The sequence below is a fragment of the Lipotes vexillifer genome, unplaced genomic scaffold (assembly GCF_000442215.2).
Source record: "Lipotes vexillifer unplaced genomic scaffold, Lipotes_vexillifer_v1.1 scaffold611, whole genome shotgun sequence".
Lineage (NCBI taxonomy): Eukaryota > Metazoa > Chordata > Mammalia > Artiodactyla > Lipotidae > Lipotes > Lipotes vexillifer.
This window is the reverse complement of record NW_006785619.1, coordinates 1,446,941-1,453,321: the sequence shown is the minus strand read 5'-3', so window position 1 is coordinate 1,453,321 and position 6,381 is coordinate 1,446,941. Positions and strand designations below refer to the sequence as shown.

The 6,381-nt window shown below is 47.9% G+C and overlaps 4 non-coding genes across 4 annotated transcripts; 3 read left to right on the top strand and 1 right to left on the bottom strand.

Moving 5' to 3' along the window:
• The first annotated feature begins 2,794 nt into the window (after window positions 1-2,794).
• On the top strand, window positions 2,795-2,866 carry TRNAP-CGG (transfer RNA proline (anticodon CGG)). The gene has a single exon. It is a non-coding gene; the product is annotated as a tRNA-Pro (tRNA).
• A 605-nt stretch (window positions 2,867-3,471) lies between these two features.
• On the top strand, window positions 3,472-3,543 carry TRNAD-GUC (transfer RNA aspartic acid (anticodon GUC)). Its single transcript has one exon. It is a non-coding gene; the product is annotated as a tRNA-Asp (tRNA).
• A 366-nt stretch (window positions 3,544-3,909) lies between these two features.
• TRNAG-UCC (transfer RNA glycine (anticodon UCC)) lies at window positions 3,910-3,981 on the bottom strand. Its single transcript has one exon. It is a non-coding gene; the product is annotated as a tRNA-Gly (tRNA).
• Window positions 3,982-4,584: 603 nt separating this feature from the next.
• Window positions 4,585-4,656, top strand: TRNAW-CCA (transfer RNA tryptophan (anticodon CCA)). The gene has a single exon. It is a non-coding gene; the product is annotated as a tRNA-Trp (tRNA).
• The last annotated feature ends 1,725 nt before the right edge of the window (window positions 4,657-6,381 follow it).

The window sequence follows — 6,381 nt, the reverse complement described above, 5'->3', positions numbered from 1 at the left end:
GCTGAGAGGAACTGCCTTTTCTGGTAGACTGCTTCAAAAGCTTGCGTCGTGACCAGGGCGGGAACCCAGTGCAGGCCTACTCCTTCCGCATGAACCCCCGCTGGTGCTGGTGGGCCGGCCCTAGCAGCCGTCCCACTGCCGTGGTCCTACCCCCAAGAACCTAAGTCGGTTTGTTTGGGTTGGTTCTTCATTATAGTTCTTTTGGTTTGGGGCCTCAGGATTATATATGTATATATATATTTACAAATAATTCTTAATTTAAAAAATCGAGGGAGGGGTGCGTCTTCTATGCGCAGTTCCTGTACCAGGCCCTTCACGTATAGCTGTATTCACAAGCTGGTAGTCAGAGTTAGGAATTAGCAGGAGGTACTGGCTGGCATTGCGCCATCTGGTTTCCTGCAAGAGGGTGCATAAGGGCTGGGACCCTGTGGACTGAGTGGGAGTAGAAGAGAGCATAGTCCCGGTGGGGCCTCCAGAGAGCCTGGTGTGGAAGGGCAGAACACATTTCTGGAGCACCGAAGCCAGGCGTGTGAGAGGAGAAGTAAATGCTACGGAGAAGGAGGCAAGAATTAGGATCCGTGGGCCACTGACAGGGCCTAAACCTCCTTGGAAATTAGGCAGAAAGGTCTAGGCACCATCCTTTGCCCAGGAACCACTGCAAGATGTCTGAGCACAAGTTTGTCTTGAAGGAATTGGTATATTGAGGTGACAAGTCAAGTAAGTGATGCAGCACCACTGGGACCAGATTTGTGCCAAGCACTGGGCTGCATGCTGTGCATAACCAAATGAATAAGGCAAACCCCTTTTCTCATAGGAAGGCACAGTCAGACACAGTGCGCCAAGGGCAGGGACAGGGCACTGTGAGAACACGGACAAGAGAAGTGGCATCTCATCGGACCTGAGAGTGGAGTGATCAGGGGAGGCTTTCTGGAGGAGGTGAGCTACGTCTTAAAGACCACATGGAAATTTGCCTATGTTCCATTCAACAACTCCATACTCTGTAACAACCATTATTCTAGGCCCTGGGAATACAGCAGGGAACAATAAGCACAACAAAAAGCGTTTTTAAAAGTAAATTGTGTAATATGCTAGGTAAATGCTACACAGAAGAATAACATAAGGGATCAGTATAGGAGGGGAGAGGACTTTGGGGGGGGGTTGGTTATAGAAATGTCAAAGGCTTGCACCTGTGCAGCTACAGAGAGATGGAGAGGAGGGAATGAATTTGAGACATATTTAGTATAAAAAACACTACAGGATTCAGTAACCGATAGGATGTGGAGTCTGAAGAAGAGGGAGAAGCAATTCAGGATGTTGCCAGGGTTCCACTTTAGGGAAGTGCTGAGGGGAAAGGTTACTACCTTCTCAAATTCACTCTTTCTCACCCTATCTCTTTCAAACAACTGTGATTGCCCAAAGTTATACCTTAGAACTCAGTGTTTCCATGTAAAGCTTTGACTCCTGTTAAAATGTAAAATACTTGCACCAAGGTAGAAACAACATCAGTAGTTTACGTCTTAGTTCTTGGATTCTAAAAGTGGGGTCTATAGATATTGTACGGATTTTTCTAGAAAAGGTGGCCACAGCTTTCATCATGGTCTATAAGGAATTTAGGCTTCCACCTCTGTGCAGATTAAGTGCGGGAGACCAGGTAAGACAGAGGTGACTAGAGACTTGGGGAAGGCTGGCGCCCAAGAGGAGGGAGACAGGAAATGGCAAAGGGGGGCAGGAGGGAGATGCCAGATCAGCCCTGAGCACTCCTCACACACCTGAAAGGCCTGGGATGCCCACGGGAAAGGATGGGCTGTTCTCTGCTGCCCTCCCCCGCCGTCTGGCCAGGGACACCTGGGAAAGAAAAGGCAAAGAGCTGAACCCTTCGTTGAACTCCCTTCCACCAAAGTATCTGTGGGTAGGGCCTTAAGAAGGGATGGGCCCACAAATCACACGACTGGGCTATGGAACAAGATGGTTCAGCCCAGAGATGCTACCGGGGCGTCGAGTTCAGGGGCCGATCAGAACCCTCCTGGGAAGACTCTCCAGAACACGAACCGACCTGAGGGAACACGGTAGCTGGCAACTGACCCCACCAGATCCTGCCAGGACTCTTGGCGGCCCCCACGTGAGAGCGCGGCGAGTGTATTAAAAAGCTTAGAAGCTCGCACAGTTTGGAAAGCCCATCCCCCACCTGACCTCGCCAGCCACTCATCTCAATGACGCCTCCCGCGTGGCTCTTCTTGGCCCCAGGAAATATTCCCTCGCCTGGGCACTACCCTGCGTTCTGGGGAGACTGTGGGCTATCGAAGTGTCGGTCACTCCAGAAGGATGGACAGACGCAGGGACAGAAAGAGGGGCTGGTGTTCCCAGAGAGATCTCAGGACTCATTAATTGTCCCCAACCAGGCAACTCTACCGCTAGTCTTCAAAGCTCTGCGCCGGGGGCTGGGTCCGAGGACGGCGGGCGGAGGCAGGAAGAGTCGAGACTCCGGACTACGGAGTGGCGCCAAGTCAGTTACCGTAGGGAGCGGGCACACGGGTGCTCGAGGCAGTCCTGGAGGGCTGCTCGGGGGCGAGACCGAGACCACTCCCTCCCACTTCCCCGACGTTATTTCCTGGGAGGAGTCGGAGCTCGCGGCTCTGGAGCCGAGAGATTCCCAGACCCCAGCTCCAGAGTATTGTGCGTCGGGGCTGGTGGTCCGAGACTGCGTGCCAGGATCAGGCCGCAGTGAATCACAGTCCTAGGACTGCAGAAAGCCTGGGACGACCTCTAAAGTCGTCCGCGGTCGGCCTTGTGCGTCGGCTCGTTGGTCTAGGGGTATGATTCTCGCTTCGGGTGCGAGAGGTCCCGGGTTCAAATCCCGGACGAGCCCGGCCTTCCAGTTTTGCGGAAACCAGAGCCCCAAGGTGGTTGTTACTTTGAACGGCGCTGAGGAGGCTGGGCTGGAAGGTGATCAGAGTGAACTGAGGGCTTGAAGGAGGTGTTCCGGGAGCTCTTTTGTTCTGAGTGGACACCCGGGTGGCAGGAAGAGGCTCGCAGTGCGCAGTCCTTCCCAGAGTGCCAGGAAGAGGGCAGGCACCTCTTGACATGGGCAAGACACTCGCTTTCTGTTCCCCTCCTTCCCACTTGATGCTAATCCTTGGCCGCCAGAGCCTGGTTTCGGTTTGATGTCCGTCCACTTATAGTAGTGGATGACAGTGAAACGTGTTGGGACCTATTTAGGGTTATGTCTGGGAGAGCCCCAGGACTGTCAGAATTCAGGTCTCTGCAGGCTTGGAGGCCGTCTGTCTCTCGGTCACTCCTGCTCGTTTTCGCCCTTCTGGGGACTCGCGCTCAGTTATGGTCTAGAACATGCATAGGTTTGGGTCAGCGTTTCTTAGTGGACGGAGAGAGCATCCACAGGAATCTCGCCATTGGCACGCCGCGCTTGGTGAAGCTAGCAGATCAAGCATTTGGAGTAAGCGGTGTTTGTCTAGTTCCTCGTTAGTATAGTGGTGAGTATCCCCGCCTGTCACGCGGGAGACCGGGGTTCGATTCCCCGACGGGGAGAAGTACTAAACCTTTTGCACTAAATCTTAACTTACTTCGGAAGTACCCATCCCGGGCCCTAGGATGAAGATAAAAAGAAGACGGGAAGAAAAAGGAAAGCAGAAGAGGGATCGTTTGTCCTGACTCTCAAGCGCACATTCTAAATTTCATGTTTGTTTTATTTCAAGTAACTCGTATTTTAAATGTGTGGCTAAATTAATTATTCTCTCCATTCAATAGGTTTATTAGCCATTATTCTCGCCGCTCAATAAGCTTATTAGACGCGTTCATTGACGATAATTTAAAAAACACAAGAAGGCAAACAGCAAAACACTGTCACACGCGTAATTCGGGGTGGGGGAGAAAAAAAGAGAAACAACACCATGCTGCGTTGGCCGGGAATCGAACCCGGGTCAACTGCTTGGAAGGCAGCTATGCTCACCACTATACCACCAACGCCTCGCTGTTGCTGCTGCTTATTGAAGTTCCTAAATAGTGAGTTAGGTCTACAGGGTCGTGGCTTGAGTGACAACGAGTCAGGGCCCAGGCGAGGAACGGACGAAAGCGACGCCGACACAGAAGTAAGGACTGCAGTGTGCGAGGCACTCACGTGTGAGCGGCGCTTGGCTCCCAGCACCGCCATTGAGCTCAAGACACCACGAGAGGGACTGTTTGATTATACCCAGTCTACAGACGAGGAAACAAAAGTCAAGAGAAGCCAAGTAGGGGAAGAGCTGGGATTAAATCTAAGATTTATCCAGGGCGCCAGATCTGCACCAACACTTTATTAACCCCAAAAATAAATCTCAAACACATGAAGTAATTTCTCTGTTGAGTGAGCTCAATGTGTACCGAGGTTAAAGAATTGGGCCTTAAACCAAGTGCGTCTAAACCCAAATTGTCCAGAGGATGGTTAATCCCTTAGTGCGCGCGCATCTAGCCCACTGGCGGCTCGGAGAACGGCTCTGACAAAGGGCCGGGCGGAGTCTGAGAATAAAACTCCGCCCCTTGATGCTGACGATACATCTGTTCACGAGGTCCGTCAAACGGCGGTCTCGAGGAGGCCTCGTGGCGCAACGGTAGCGCGTCTGACTCCAGATCAGAAGGTTGCGTGTTCAAATCACGTCGGGGTCAAAGGGTTATTTTCGGGAACTGGATAATTTTGCAAGTGAGATTGTTTTTTGGGAAAGAAAGAAAAGAACCTTGTGTTATTATATGAAAAAAAAAAAAAAGGAACCTGAGTGTTTCTGGGATTTTTTTTCCCCTAAAGTATCTGAGTTTTCTACTAAAATACAAATTTTGGAACTTTTATTTTCATCTTACTGTTTCCATCAAATCAACCAATTAAATAATAATACCTTTAATCTCATAGATATTTTAGATATCCTAACACAGAAATTGTTCATAAACAGTCACCAATTCTTGTTCCGAAAATGTATTTTGGAGCAATAAATGTTCTTTATTGAAGAATGTAGCAATAATGAATCATTTTAAAGTAATAATGATAATTCATAATCCTCCTAAACCAGTGGTTTAATTTTTGGCAATTTAAATTCCACTTGCCAGGGGTGTCCATAATCTTGTACTCCAGTATTTTCACTTATCATTGTAACAGGAATAGGATTCTATTATCTTTATAATTATAATTTTAATGAACATCTGACTTCAAGGACAATGCTGTAAGTTATTAAGCAATTCTTCTAAAGTTAGGCATTCTGGTTGTCTGGTGGTTATCTGCATTTTTTTCTCATTATTTAAAGTGTTACCATGTACATCCTTTTTTTTTTTTTTTTTGGCCTCTGCTGAATTTGGTCTATGACATGAATTCCTGAAACTCCAGTTCCAGGGTTAAAAGTTCCCCTTAGCTAAACAGCTGACTGCACTGCTTTTGTTACTTTTTCAACTAAAAGCGATTTTCTTTTTTTCTTTCGTTTCCTCTCTTTTTAAAAAACAATTATGTTACCATTACCGTGTTCAATTTCTTTCTTTCTTTTTTTTATGGCTTTAATCATCTCTGATGTTCCCTCCAAGCGGTAGAACATTGGGTATTAAATACAAATATTTTGTATTTAATTTGCGTTACATACAAATATTCTCCAGACTTCACTGCCGTCACTAGAAGCCCAGAGCTATGTGTATTTTTGCCGCTTCTGGTATATTGAAAAAATAATAATAACGAAGAAATTTAAGCCATCCACTCCACAGGCCTTGTCTTTCCCAGTGGGGAATTTCTTCCTTGACATCTCTTTCCTTAACTAATAGAGCCTTTGTTAGTGTCACAGGCTTGGACTGCAGGAGAGGAATTTGAGCCGTCTCACCACAGCGCACAAAGCAGTCACCCACCCAGGCTAGAATCTGTGCCTCGCCTTCCCCTCCTCTCCGTAGTCCCAGGACCGCCTTCCGCCAGAATGGTCACTGTGTTATGTGTGTCAAGACTGAGGCTGACAGTCTGCCAGCCTTTGTTGCAGAAGCCAAGTGTGCTCGATTTGAGAACCGCTGATGACTTAGCAAGGGGACAGCTCAGGAGCGTTGGTAACCTAACGCGGAAGGAGTGTGAAGCTGGCAGTCGGTAATCCTGCATCTCCTCCTCGGTGTCCACCCAGAACAGGGCCCCTTTAAGGAGACACAAAATAGTAATTTTCTCATTCTATCTTTCCTTATACATTAAAAAAATTTTATTCGAGTATAGTTGATTTACAATGTCGTGTTAGTTTCTGCTGTACAGCAAAGTGAATCAGTTATACATATACATATATTCACTCTTTTTTAGATTCTTTTTCCATATAGGTCATTACAGAGTATTGAGTAGAGTTCCCTGCCCTATACAGTAGGTTCTTATTAGTTATCTGTTTTGTATAT